At 44.8% G+C, this 14,595-nt stretch overlaps 1 pseudogene; it reads left to right on the top strand.

Moving 5' to 3' along the window:
* The first annotated feature begins 234 nt into the window (after positions 1–234).
* Positions 235–365, top strand: LOC147702296 (5.8S ribosomal RNA; annotated as a pseudogene).
* Positions 366–14,595: the final 14,230 nt, after the last annotated feature.

The following is a 14,595-nucleotide window of genomic DNA, read 5'->3' as shown; positions in this document are numbered from 1 at the left end:
CCGGCGGCTGTGGGGCTGCCAGCTCCCGTGGCACCGGGAGCCCCCTTCCTCACCCGTGGGTGGGTGAGGGGGACTCCCAGGCCGAGAGCCTGGCAATGTTTTTTTCTCCCAACGGTGCAGTCTGACTCCCAGAGAGGAAGCCTTGAACGGGGCGGCCAGCGGTCGGACGGCGTCGCCTTCCTCCCGCCTCTCCTGCTCCCGCAGGTGGGCGAACGTTTTCAAAAAGTTGCCTGTGACTCTTGGCAGTGGATCACTCGGCTTGCAGGTCGATGAAGAAGGCAGCTAGCTGCGAGAATTAGTGTGAATTGCAAGACACATTGATCATCGACACTTCGATGCACCTTGCTACGCCTGTTTTAGGGTCGCTCGATCGTTAATCGCCCCGGGGATTCCCCGGGACGCGGCTGGGGCCGTCGCAGGGTTAGCTCTGCTTACCCTTCGTGCCCCCACAAGGTCAAACCCCCTGATCGCCCGTGGCAGGGTATGCCGCCAGCGTTGCTGGCCCCCGAGAAAGGGGCCTGGTGACCGGTCCGCCCCGGGACCCGTCCCGGGCGCCTGGATGCGTGCCACGAGTGGCTGTCTGTGGTGTCCCACCGGCTGCCCACGCACATGTGCCTCGGCGCCCCCCTCTGCAGCCGGCTTCCTGGGGAGGGTGAAACCCTTCCAGATGCGATCCGGGGAAAGAGGGTGCACAATGCAGGGGGGGCTGACCTTACCCTGCAACCCCCTTTGACGCTCCGGCATCATTCTTTCGACTACAACCTCAGTTCAGATGTGGCGACCTGCTGAATTTAAGCATATTACTAAGCTGAGGTAAAGAAACTAACCAAGATTCCCCCAGTAACGGCGAGTAGAGATGGGACGAGCACAGCGCGAATCACCGCCAGGGGCGAGAAATGTGGCGTACAGAAGACCGGGTGCCCGGCGTCGCACAGGGGGCCCAAGTCCTTCTGATTGAGGCTCACCCCGCGGACGGTGTTAGACCAGTAGTGGCCCCCGGCACGCCAGGATCGGGTCTTCTCGGAGTCGGGTTGTTGGGAATGCAGCCCAAAGCAGGTGGCAAACTCCATCTAAGGCTAAATACTGGCACTACACCAATACTCAACAAGTACAATCTTGTTAATTTCTCGCAAATCAATAATAAATCTGTAAATCCTAGTGTAAGTGTCTTTTTTCAAAATAGGAAGAATAGGACTGTTGCAAACATTTATAAGGAACTTCTTCCACAACCCCCACTTTAATCAAATCATGGGCAATTCGTATATGTGCTTTTTCGCCTTCTTGAGAAATTTTCTATTGAGGTAATTGTGACAATGAAGCGCCTTCCTTGACACTAATATGCACTGGTGGGATAACCATCTGACCTACATCGGTGTTTGAAGTAGCCCACAAAGTACTAGGAAGTGAAGCTAATGTTATATCTTCTTTCACAAGACAGGATCTCTCAATCATGGGGTAATTGTCATTCAAAATAACACGTACTCCTTCAGGAGAACATTGTATCATAGCCCTGAAATATTTCAGCATATCAAGATCCATAATATTGTCTGGTGTGTTCGGAGAAAGCAAACATGGACATGGAGCAGTGAATTTATCAACATGAATGAAAGTGGTTGTGATAGCGGGCTAAGGGAAGGTGTTCCATCGAAACCTATCGATGTAATAGTTAAGCCAGAAAGGGGAGCCCTCGGAACCAAGTGTTTAGATAAGGCGCTACGAGTAGCTCTTGTATCAACCAGAAACTGATCAGTAGAAGCCAAAACATGTGCTGTAACATAGGGACCCTTCTGATCTACTGGAAATTCAACTGATTCCTTACCTCATCCTAGGCAATCCTATGCATAAGCAGAATCTTTCAAATCAGACAGCACATATTCAGACATTTGATATTGATTTCGTCTATCAAAAGTGTTAAACCCATCCTGTCCATGTGTATTAGCATCAAACCTAGCATGTACATCTGTGCTTCCTCTAGGCTCTGAATATCCTGAGAGATTTCTCATTTGTCCCCATCCACGTGGATACTGCTGAGCAAGCAATGCTAGACTATCAAAAGCCCAATGTCCAAATTTCCTACAGTAAGCACACTGGTCAACAGACAAATTCGAACGAGCATAAGAAGGAAAAGACTAACCATAAGATCCACGTCCACCTCTATCATTAACTCAAGAAGGCAGACCATAAACCTGAGCCATCATAACCTATGTTTTTAACTCCTTAGTCTTCTTATCCTCATTATCCTTCGCTTCTAACTCCTGTTGTTCATAATACTGAGCCATAGTCAAAAGAGAAAGCAGAGAAGAGTTAGTCCATGAGCTCTCACTTGCCTTTAGGTGACTAACTATTCCTGGCAACAGGTTTGCGACATATTTATCGATGAACAGATGCCTGCCCGTGTCATCGGTCAATGACTGGCCACTAAAATCGTGGAATGCCTCTTCAAAGCGCGTGAAGAAGGCAGAAACTGATTCATCTGTCTTTTGCTTACAAGAGGCTAATACAGTCCAATCTATCTTTTTAGGGGGAATAATCATTTTTAACTTTAGCTGCTGGAAGATCTAATATGAACTGACATGGTTTCTGTGCAGGTTCTCTTTCTTCATCTAATTGTTTTAAATCTTTCCATAATGCCCCAAAAGTCGCACGATCATCAACTTTACGCACAGTTCGCCACATATCAGGGGGTAATATCAAACCAAAAAACAGGTCAATATCGGGTAAAGTCATAGAAAAAGAGCTAACAGCACCCTCAACTTCCTCATAAAAGGCTGCTGGATTTTTACGTGGATCAAGTAATGCAGTTTTAAGAGCCATAACATCCACTCTATTCCAAGTAGTGTAAACCCAATTATAAATAAAATAACCCTTTGCATCAGTAGAAGCCTTATCATCACTTGTACCCACTCCTTTAGGATGAAAATACAAAGGAGCGGCTTCCCGCATAGGTTTCACATGAACTATCACAGTCTTATCTGTTCCGAACATAGAAGCTTGGGCACGCCGGTCTGAGATGTTTGTGCAGCTGCGTCTGCTGCCTTTTTCTCTTCCCGCAAACGGACTGTCTCAACACGTAATTTAACCAAATGCCTGATTGAGTCAACCACCTGAGAAAAGACAAAAAGACCATCACACATTTGCTTACAATCATTTGCTACATCAACAGGTTCCAAATCGTCAGCATGTTTCCTAAACCGTTAAACAACTTCTGCGGCAAACACCTCTGTAAAATATACTTGCTCCCTTTCCTGCCAATCCTTCATGTCACCTAAAAGTTCAAAAGCATGAGCAATATTACGGGCGGCTTTACGAGCAGCAGATCTAAGCTGAGACGCATGTGACAACATAGAACGAGTTTCCTGTGCTTTCTCCTGGTCTGCAGGAGAGTCCTCATCTGAGTCATAAGGAGCAGAAGGAAGAGTATACGGAGGTGGAGAATGATCTAACAATAAAGAATCATCTTGGGGTTTATTAAGAATAGGATAAAGAGGTCTACGAAAAGTGTATTGGACATTTACCTGTAAATGACGCTTCCTATCTTCTCTCTCTTTAAGTTCTTTCATTTCTTTATTTTTCATTTTCAATAATTTTGCATGAATGCTCTTACGCTGTTCTTTTTCAATCAAGACTTGCTCACGCTTCATTTGCTCATGCACTTCTTTCTCCCACATTCGTACACAGTCAAACATGTCTTGTCTAGCCTTTTACTTAAACATTTGTTGTTCCACATACTGAATCTTTCACAAATCAAATGACCCATGCATAGGCCACCGCAACTCAGGATCCTTACGATTATATTTATTCCATAACGTGCTGTATATTATAGAAGAAATACCATTTTTAATATACATGTCCCTATTAGGCGTCCCCTCCAGGGGGGTGGGAGGGGGGGGCGGTTGTGCTTCATCGTCTCTCAAATTGGTACCACTACAAAAGCAACACATCCTATGAAGTGTGCTAGAAACAGGCATGCCAAAAATAGTGCAGACTATGCAGTATTATAACCAAAGTAGCACTTAAGGTACTGTGGTACGTTGTGCCGTACAAATCAATTTAAAAACAGAGAAAATTCTCCTCATTACCTGTCTATATAAATTGCAATTCACATATCAATCCCATACAAATCCAAAGTTGACCAACACAAATTCCAAAATTCCAAAGCCACAGTAAGAGTTACTAAACTGCCTTACCAATCCCAGGCATCAAAAACCAACAGCAAATGCCGCATAATGACTCTTACCAATCACTTGGTATCCAGATTCCAAATGCCAAGTTCTCAAATTGACTCAATGGTCATTGCAAGGCGATCAACAGAAGAGATCTCAGTCAAGGACCGGCACCACCTGGAGGGTCAGATCAGAAAGAGAGGAAAAACGCTGTGGTTGCCAAGACGCGGGTTTCCTCGGGCAGTGATTGTCCAAAGCGAGATTCCAATCCTCTGTTTCGACCACTCCTTCGGGCATCCGAGTCGCCGATGAGCCCCACTGATTGGGCGCCAATCTGTGGTGGTGGGCCTCAGCAAGGCCTACCAGTGCTAGGGGTTCGCCCTTCTCTGCACAAGTCCTCAGACCAATAGGATAGAAGGTGGCACAGAAACTGGAATAGAAAATACAAAATGTAATAACCTCATGAGGTGGAACTACATTCAAACAACACCCTTCGGCAATGTATGAAGTAGCACACTGAATGGAAGGAGCTTGATCCTTTTATACCCACACAGGGGCTCAAAAAAAGGCGGTACAAGTACAAGAAGTAGGTTTTACGCACATAAAAGGTTATACAGAAAATGCACAGTCAACAAGTGGGAGGAGCTAACATTTGCTAATTCTGGTGAAGACATCCTGACATTTACAGACTAACAGCATCTGCATGGACAGCTGCAAGCTCAACTGAGCATGTGCAAAGTGGAAGAGGCTAAATATAACCTATCTCTTGGCAGATTTCAAGAGCAGAACACAGCAAGATAGGACAGAGCACATGGCACACATGTGGTAGCACATGGCAAACAAAATGGCTGCCAGAAATACAAAACGGACAAGATAGCCTCTAAATACAGGATGGCTTCTGCTAATGCTAACCCAATCGCTGCCAAATTACAACAGGGAGGCTATCGACGACTACTTTGAACTAAACACTGGTTCAGTTGACATGTGGGCGACATTATGGGAAGTCTTCAAGGCGTAAATTAGGGGCATAGCCATAACCAAACACGCCTGAGTCCTGAAAGACTTGAGGAACACTCTCACCAACATTGAGCAGCAGCTGCTTGCATTAGATATCATTGCATGTACACCAGACACCACCGAGGCCGCACAGGACTACTAAAGGTCCATAATCGATAGGTGTAATTGCACCAACTGTCTCCTACCGGGATATGTCCTGTTCCTTGTACATAAAATGCAAAGGTGCTATTTAATATGGGCACAGGGATTGGTTTGTCATCGGTGCCATTTCGATCCTGTAAGTGTTGGAAATACTGGGTGAAGTTAAATTCTGCGAAATCCAGTATCTCCGTTTTTAACCATGTGACATTCTCATATTCAGTAGACATATTCATGCAAGCCTTGGAGTCCAAAGGCCCCTCCCCATTATTTCCCTGTGAATCAAAACCATGGTGTACTTCTATATAAATCAAAATCATCTCATAATCCCTCTTGGTATATCGAGAGGTATCTACAGTTCAATGCAAGTACATCATACTCTGTAGTTTGAACCAGGCTTCACAACTTCCTAAATAAGATAATGGCAATGAGATAAAGAGATCATATTGATGCATTGCAGAGGGTAACAGACCGCAAACCCAACAATTTGTCGTATTGGTAGCACTGTGAGTCTGATGCAGCATTTCCACAAATACATTCTTAACATATGTCTGATGATGTATTTCTTTGTGACAGGCTAACGTAGAGAAGTGGTGCTCTATTGGCGGGGTAGGAGTCCCTATCACAGTATGCATGGGGTGATGAAATTCTAGATATAAAACCACACTCATTATTATGATAAACATCATTGCAACGGTTGTCACGAAAGCAACCTTCAATCAGGTTGTCCATGATGAAAACATAGGTACATAAATGGGCATATATCGAGGAGCAAGGGGACGCTCCTCCTCAGGAATAAATCGACAAAAGGGCACATTCTAACTAAAGTCCGAACTATTCTAAAAAGGTGCAGTCCGTCCTGCCAGAGGGTGCTTCTTTCCTGTGTCCGCCTAGAGCCTCACACTCAGGCTCCTATTTTTCATCAAAAGAACAAATCCTTTCATCGATTATTTTCTTCAACTACAACCTGGCCCCTTTTTCTTTGCTTCTCAGTCTTTCTTTCTGAACAGAGCAACACAAGGTTCCAGCTCTCAACGGGTTCAGTCCCGTGTCTCGCTCAGTACCCCCAAAATTCTCTAGCAAGCCCCTGTTACTAAAGTATTTCCTTATCTCCTGCAATTATTGGGGGTACCGTGTCAGTTTCTGGGCCGCAGGTTGTATCGAGCCCGACCTGGCAATTCTTGACCATTAACCCCTTCCATGCTGATGACGAACCCCAGCCGTCATGCACTACGGTGCTCGTGTGCTGATGACGGCTGGGGTTCGTCACGGCCCGCCCCTGTTTGTGCTGTTTACAGCACACCAGGGGAATCGCGGCCGCATGGAAGGGGTTAAATAAAACAGACGAGGAAGCATCCAAGGTGCCAAATTTTCCATTAACTTTTCGTTCAACAACTGGAGGCCAATTCCGCACTTGGTGACGCGGCCTCTCTCGCCCCCTACGCTCCCCTTTCTTGCCCTTCAATTTCCTGGGCGTCGGAAAAAGGAACCACGCAAGGAGCTCTTTCATTTTCCTGGGTCAATATTCCTTCTGGATTCATATCAAATGGAAGGGAAAGAGGCACCTTTTTAACATGGGCAACATTGATCCAGTGCTTCCTTCAGTCACCTTCACCGCTGTTCAGGTGGCCAGTAAAACTTGCACCAGTTCCGTCCACCCAGGCTCAAGGCTCGATTTTCGCTGATAATTCTTCACCATTACCCATTGGCCAGGCTCCAAACGATGTCCCGAACCCTCCAGCAGGGGCTGCAATACATCAGATACCTGTTGGTGGATAGACGAAGGTCTTTAGTCTATGTATACAAATAATCTGTCATCATTGGATAATCTATTTCTCTAAAACTTCTCGGATGAGGAACATCCCATACATTAGCTGGTCGTCCAAAAATAACCTCATACGGGGACTGACCTGAACGGGAATGTGGGGTCATGCGTATAGACATCAAAGCCAAAGGGAACGTGTCCGGCCACCGCAACCCAGTACTCTCCTGAATATTAGCCATCTTTAACTTCAAAATCCCATTATATTTTTCAACCAATCCAGTGGACTGGGATGTCGAGCAGCATGAAATTTCTGTTTTATGTGTAATCCATTACAGATATGCCTGATAAGATCAGCATTAAAATGGGTCTCGTTGTCCGATCACATGACCCGAGGGACCCCATATCTAGGGAAATATTCCTTGATTAGAGCTTTAGCAGTTGCTAGTGCAGTATATTCCTTGGTAGGGTAAGCTTCTACCCACTTACTGAATGCACAAACCACTACCAAGATGTACTTCAGGTTATTCACTCTCTCCAGTTGGATATAATCCATTTGGAGCACCTCAAAAGGTAAAGAGGGTGATGTAAAATTCCCACTAAGAACAGGTTCTCTTCCTCTGGGATTATGTCGTAAACAAACCATACATTGTTGAACCAGATGGGTGGCAATTTTAGAAATATTGGGATTATTCCAAACTGGGTCTAATAAATGACCAATTCCCTTTGCTCCTATATGTGCAGTCCCTTGGGCCATAGTCACTACAGCGTTAACAAAAGCATTGGGAAGCATCCATCGCTGCTTCTCACTTAAATCAACCCAGCAACCATTATCATCCAAGCTCCCTACTTCATTCTCCCATCGGGCCAATTCGGCAGGGGTAGCTTCATTCTGCATCTCTCGAACTCTCTCCATGGTGTTATCAAACATATCAGACTCCTCCACCCACCTGGCTGAATTTACATACATCTGGAACATTTTAGATTTAGCAGTGTCTTTTGCAATTTGGTCAGCGAAAGCATTTCCTTCTCCCACAGTATCTACTATGGCTTTATGGGCACTACATTTAACAATTGCTACCTTCCGGGGCAAGGTCAACACAGTTAACAACCTTACTATCAAAGGGCCATGTTGCATTCGTTGGCCATGAGAAGTGAAGAATCCCCTTTCCGCCCACAGCTTCCCAAAACTATGAACCACGCCAAAGGCATACTGGCTATCAGTGTAAATATTTACCTCTAGTCCCTCACTTAGCTCACATGCTCGTAACAGGGCTATTAGCTCAGCTGCCTGTGCAGAATGATAGGGAACTCGAGATGTTTCAACTACAGTACGCAGAGTGGTGATTGCGTATGCAGCTGTCGTCGTGCCATCTAGTAATTTTAAACAAGGCCATCCACATACAACTCCCCTTGGGGTTCAGATAGGGGCGTGTCTGTGAGGTCCACCCTTCATTTCTTCTTCTGTCCGAAATATGCAATCATGTATGTCATTATTTGGTTCATCCGAAGGGAGGGGTAGTAACATGGCTGGATTCAGAGTGGCACACCTTTTTATGGTAATATGAGGGGCAAACAAAGTCAATTCATATCCAGTAAGACGTGCACTAGTAAGGTGCTGTGTCTTCGTTTTATTCAAGAGTGTGTCCACAGCGTGCGGTACCATTACTGTGCGGTCAGAATTTAGCATGATCCTTCCGACTACCTAATGGCCACCACCACTGCGGCAGTAGCCCTCAGACAGCTAGGAAGTGCTCTAGCGACGTGGTCCAATACTGCCGAAAAATAAGCACAAGGTCTTTGCTTACCACCAAATCCTTGCGTTAACACTGAAAGCGAACAACCGTCCACCTCGTGCACGTAAAGTACAGAAGGTTTTGGGCAGTCAGGAGTTCCTAAGACAGGTGCAGAACAAAGAGCAGTTTTCATAGAGTCAAAAGCTTTCTGACACTCATCTGTCCAGGATAAAGGTTCATGCACTTCTTTCGTAATCAAATATAACAGTGGTTTAGTAAGAAGAGAAAAATTGGCGACAGTAAGAGGTTATGCCAAGAAATACACGAACATCTTGTTGAGTACGAGGAACCGGCATGTTAAAAATAGCAGACACACGTTCAGGAGTCAACTTCCTCCCCTCTTTCGACAGTAGATGACCAAGATAGGTCACCTCCTGTCGAACATATTGAAATTTAGAAAAAGATACTTTATTTCCATGGGCTGCTAGATGGGACAATAGTTTAACAGTAACCTCTTTGCAGCCCTCCTCCGTGTCAGACGCCACCAATAGATCATCGACATACTGGAGGAGAACATTTCCTGGAGTAGGGTCAGTTCATCCAAAATTACCTTCAAAGCCTGACTATAAATGCTAGGGCTCTCTGTATAGCCCTGAGGAGCACGGCAAAACCTAAAGCTGCGGCCTGATAACGAGAAGCCAAAAATATGTCTGCTCTCAGGGTGTATAGGAATGCTAAAGAAAGCATTCTATAAATCAATAACTGAGAAAAATTTAGCAGTAGGGGGAATCATAGTAAGTATTGTCGTAATATCCGAGACAACTGGATATTGTGGTACTACCACCTTATTAACCTCTCGGAGGTCGATTACAAAACGGTACGTATCAGCATAATCAGGACTGCTTCCTATAGGAGCCTTATTCAAATTCGGTAATATGGGGCTGTTGCATGTGTTAGAAGATGTCTCTTCCACTACGTCCTTGTCTACTAAATACTGTATTATCGACATTAATGCCTTTTCACCTGCTGGGAAGATATTATACTGTGGAATACGAGGCAACGGGGCATTTGATTTTAACGTAATGGAAACTGGTGGAATATTCAATAAGCCTACATTAGTATCACCAGTTGCCCACAACATAGAAGGAATGGCCGCCAGCTTCGGAGGGAGCTGGTCGTTTTTCATGAAATTCTGTTTAGTACATTGTTCTGGTGATTGAACCGTCAAATATACTCCATGTGGAGAACAATAAATGTTAGCATGCATTTTTTCAACAGATCCAATCCCAATAAATTTTCCCCACATTGCGACGTCAACAAAAATGGAAAATCTACTGTAACTGGACCTATCGTGAATGAGAGTGGCTTCGAAATGGGGCTTACAACTGGAATGCCAGAAAATCCAACTGAAACATTATTATGCCTGGACAGAGCAGCCCCTGGGACCAATGAACGAGCAATTGAACTATTCATTGCACCCGTATCCACTAAAAGGTTTTCAGAATTTCTCATTATTTGTCCTTTAACATAAGGCCCGTTTGTCAACAGGTACTGACACTTGGCCCCTTCTCTGTCCGTGGCTGTCCTATGCCTAACAATATCCATTTGATTCGTCCATTCCATAATCTTCATTGTAATACTGCCTCCCATTGGTATTATCAAAATAATTCCCTCTGGACTCACCTCGTTTCACTTTGTCTCTTTTCATGTCGCCACGATCAACACCACCCCGTCCTCTTCCTCTACCTCTGCCTCTCACAGCTCCGTTCTGTGCTAAAAGGAAAGGACACTGAGCTCGGTAGTGCCCTTCCAGCTTACAATAAGCACACTGATTTGGCCCAAAGTAACAGCCGACCTCCTCCTCCCCGTCCTGTCCCTGCCCCTCTTGGAACAAACCCCCTTCCTCCCCCTCCGTTCTTGCCACGTCCCCGGGCCACTTGTTGTAATAATACACAGGTTTTAAGTTCCTTAGTCTTTTTATCGGATTTGTCTTTACTCTCATTCTCCCTATGTTCATAATATTGAGCCATACTCAATATAACTGAGGGAGTAGAGGTGGTCCAAGTACTTTCTGCAGCCTGGAGCCGTGCTGATATTTCTGGCAACTAATTAGTCACAAAATGATTGACAAACAATCTTATTCCCCCTTCTACCGATAAATCCTGTCCACTGAAATCAATAAACACACCTTCAAATCGAGTAAAGAAATCTGATACACTTTCATACTTTTCCTGTTTAAAAGCAGTCAGTTTATCCCAATTCACCTTCCGGGGTGGGATTAAAGTGTGCATATATGTTATTATCCGACCCGGCAGGGCCAAAATTTCAGCTCTAGGTTTATCTCCAGGTTTCCGTTCCCCGTCCTAAACCTTGAATTGCTCCCATGTTCCCCCTAACTCATTAGCGTGAGGTTGGTCATGTACCTGGTGCCACACATCAACTGTAACCAACAGTCCAAAAATAATTCTATATCAGTCAAAGTCATCACAGCTACAGAAGCCGCTTCAGTAAGTTCTTTATAAAAGGCGGTGGGATTTTTACATGGATCAGGTAAATGAGATTTTAGGGAGAGGACTTTGCTTCTCTTCCAAGGAGTATATACCCACTGTTCTTGAAACCTTGCTTCAACACAGGCCTGAATGACCTGATTGGCATTATCCTTAAGTTCTGGAATTTCGGGATGGTAAATGGGATGGACTTCTTGCATGGGATGCTGAGAATCCCATGTTGGACATTTTGTAAATAATCTTTGCTGATATATGATAATGGTGACCAAGTTCCCATATACATGTTCCTGTCCTAGTTCAAACTTATGGGCCCGGTCCACAATTTCTTATAAGACCTGCGAGGCTCTCCAGCCCTCAAAACATTGTTCCCATAGAGAAGTCAACCGATTAGCCATAGTTTCTACTGCATATTGCTGCATAACCAGTTCGTAATCTTTCATAGTTCCCCAAATATCCTTAATAGTGTAAGTAGCATTTCGCACCCACTGGGATGCCTGATCTATCACCATCTGCTTCTCCTTACATCCTACAACAGCACGTGTACATAATCGTCGAATGCCTCCATTCTGGGAGCATGGGAGGGGGTCGAATCTACCCTGGCAGGAGTTGAAGTGGCAGACTGGGAAGGCCAAGCCGCAGAAGACGAAGGGGAGATCAATGTCATTGGGGACATGACAGGGGTCAACGAATCGTCTGTCAATAAAGTAGCCATAGCAAGTGTCGTAGAAGAAGGCGTAAAAATAGTTCCTGTTGACATAGTAGTGGCAGGGGTCATAGGGGCCGTAGCTAACATGACAGGTGCACCGGGGGCACTAGCCAGAGGTATCGCAGGATACACTCTTTGCGGAGCATAAGGGGGGAGGACGAGTATCTAATAAGTCCTCTATTTCATCCTCCGCCTCAGATCGAGCTTTGTAACTTTTATCTGCTTGCAATCGGAACTGTCTGTCTAAACATTCTATCTTTTTCTCCATTTGTTCTTTATCATACACTATAGCCTTTTGAGTTATGGTCTGACCATTCTGTATTTTTAACAACTTCTCTTCTCTAATTCGGCAACGTTTTTCCTCCTTCTGCCATAATCGCAAAGAATCAAACATTCCCCGCTGACTTCTTTTAGAGAACAAATGATCCTGTAAATACTGTATTTTCTTCTCATCAAAAGACCCAGTTACGGGCCATTGTAATTCTTCGTTATCCTTGGTATATTTATGCCAGAGATTACTAAATAAAATGGGCGTAAGTCCATGTTTTACATACATATCGAAATTTGGACTGCCTTCTGATGGGGCAGGCTGACTTTCATCTAATCGTGTAGTTTTCCGCCGACAACTACATCCAACAACATCCAAAACATATTTTACTAAAACACAACATTTTAAGTGATCACTCTTCACACTTCGTCACAAACAGTCAGAACATGGCCATGTTTCATTCACTCTCGTTCTTCGTTGACTCCACACCAACCATACACACAAATTTAAATACACAACCTTTCACACTTAAAATGGAAACATTTTTCTTTTTCAATTCTCGATCAATATGAGACTACCAAAGAACGGAGCCCGTGAACTCCCGTGTATAGAGAAGTTGTGAACCTCCAGCCACCGGACCAAACAGAAACAAAGAAAACAGGCAGTCCGGAGACTACCAAGAGGTCATCAGACAGGGATTAACCACAGACCGGCCTACAGACCATCCCACAATCTTCCTGGTTCACCTTCAAGACTATTCTGACTGAGCCCGCTACCTTAGCCCCACTTCAGATGTGTCCAGAGTCACCCAGGTACAACCACAGGCTTTTCTGAGGGCAGTCCGGCTGGGTGCGCACAAAACAAATGCCACACCAAGGTGTCTGATTACAACCTCTATTATTCACCAAACAAGTCCGCGGAGCATCTGCCCATGCAGCCTCAATGCTGCCCCGTCAGATCTCCAAAACTCCTCTTGGTACGCCGACCACCAACCACAAAAATCAGTTAACTGTTTCCAAAACATCGCTTAACAGCACAATCCATAAACAACGAACTAATACACTCAAGTAGGATTGCGAGTTCTCTACTGCCCACTCCTGAAGATCAACTCGGATCAGTTCCTGGGTTACACCCGTAGGACTCCAGTGAGGGGTCACTAGCAGCTGGGGCTCTCTGATCGCAAGAGCAGAGTTCAGCCAAAATCGTAGGTCCATCCACGCCCTCGACCAGAGCAATCCCCCTAATGTCCTTATTTCACCCCGTATTACGGGAGGACGACCCCAAACGCGGAGTCCCGGCAGAGTCGCCAACTGTAGTACTGGAAAAATATCTCGAAGGGCCACACTTACCAATAGCCCAATAAATTTGACCAAATAACCAGTCAGTTGGCAGTGAAGAAAAGGCAATCGTTTATTAACAAAAAGACTCTGCGTAGAGGAGCCCCCTCGTCCACACCAAATCAGTGCGCCGAGAAGACTGCTGATTTACACATGAGACAAGTAATTTATACCATAGATACATTACATGAACTGACCATATTTGGAAACCAACCAATAGGTACAGGATCTCAAGGAAGAACTATATATGGCACACAAAGCCTGCTCAGAAGTCTGTTTCTGCTATTATGGGGAAGGTCAGAAAGGGTAACTCCCTTTCATCTCGATACATGGGAGTAACAGCCCGGCGCCAGCAAGAATATGCTTATCACCTCTAAAGCCAGATGCGACCTTGGGCCTTAGAGCAGATAAAACATCATGAATTCAGCTGTCTTGTAACTCAACTAATTGGGACTCGCTCAGCAGAGTGAAAACAACACATGATAACTACCCAGACCCGAGTCGACAAATACAAGATGGCGTTAGTGTTGTTTCTCTAACTACGGTGCAACTTAACCTATATGTAAGAAACAAAAGCTATTTTCCATTATTAAAATTAAATGATACACAAACTATGAATATACGTGTATGCAGCTACATAATGCTAATCATTATCATGTTAGTAATTCTGGTAAAAGGAATTCTGTTCCACAGATTCACGGGCGATTTTTATAAGCGTTATAAGGACGTTCTGGCCCTGAAACTTGTGGAAGTCTATCACGAATCCCTAGAGCAGAACCAATTACCCCCCAAGTTATGAGAAGCAGTGATAGTATTATTACCAAAGCCTGGTGAAAACCCTCTGCACTTCAGGTCTTATAGACTACTCTCCCTATTAAACTTTGATTATAAAATAATCGCAAAAACGATCTCTACACGCCTGGCACTGCTGATGGACAAAATAATTTCCCCTAGGTGGACT

The sequence above is a fragment of the Lissotriton vulgaris genome, chromosome 7 (genome assembly GCF_964263255.1).
Source record: "Lissotriton vulgaris chromosome 7, aLisVul1.2, whole genome shotgun sequence".
In the NCBI taxonomy this organism is placed as follows: Eukaryota; Metazoa; Chordata; class Amphibia; order Caudata; family Salamandridae; genus Lissotriton; species Lissotriton vulgaris.
This window is presented reverse-complemented; position numbering and strand designations above follow the sequence as displayed.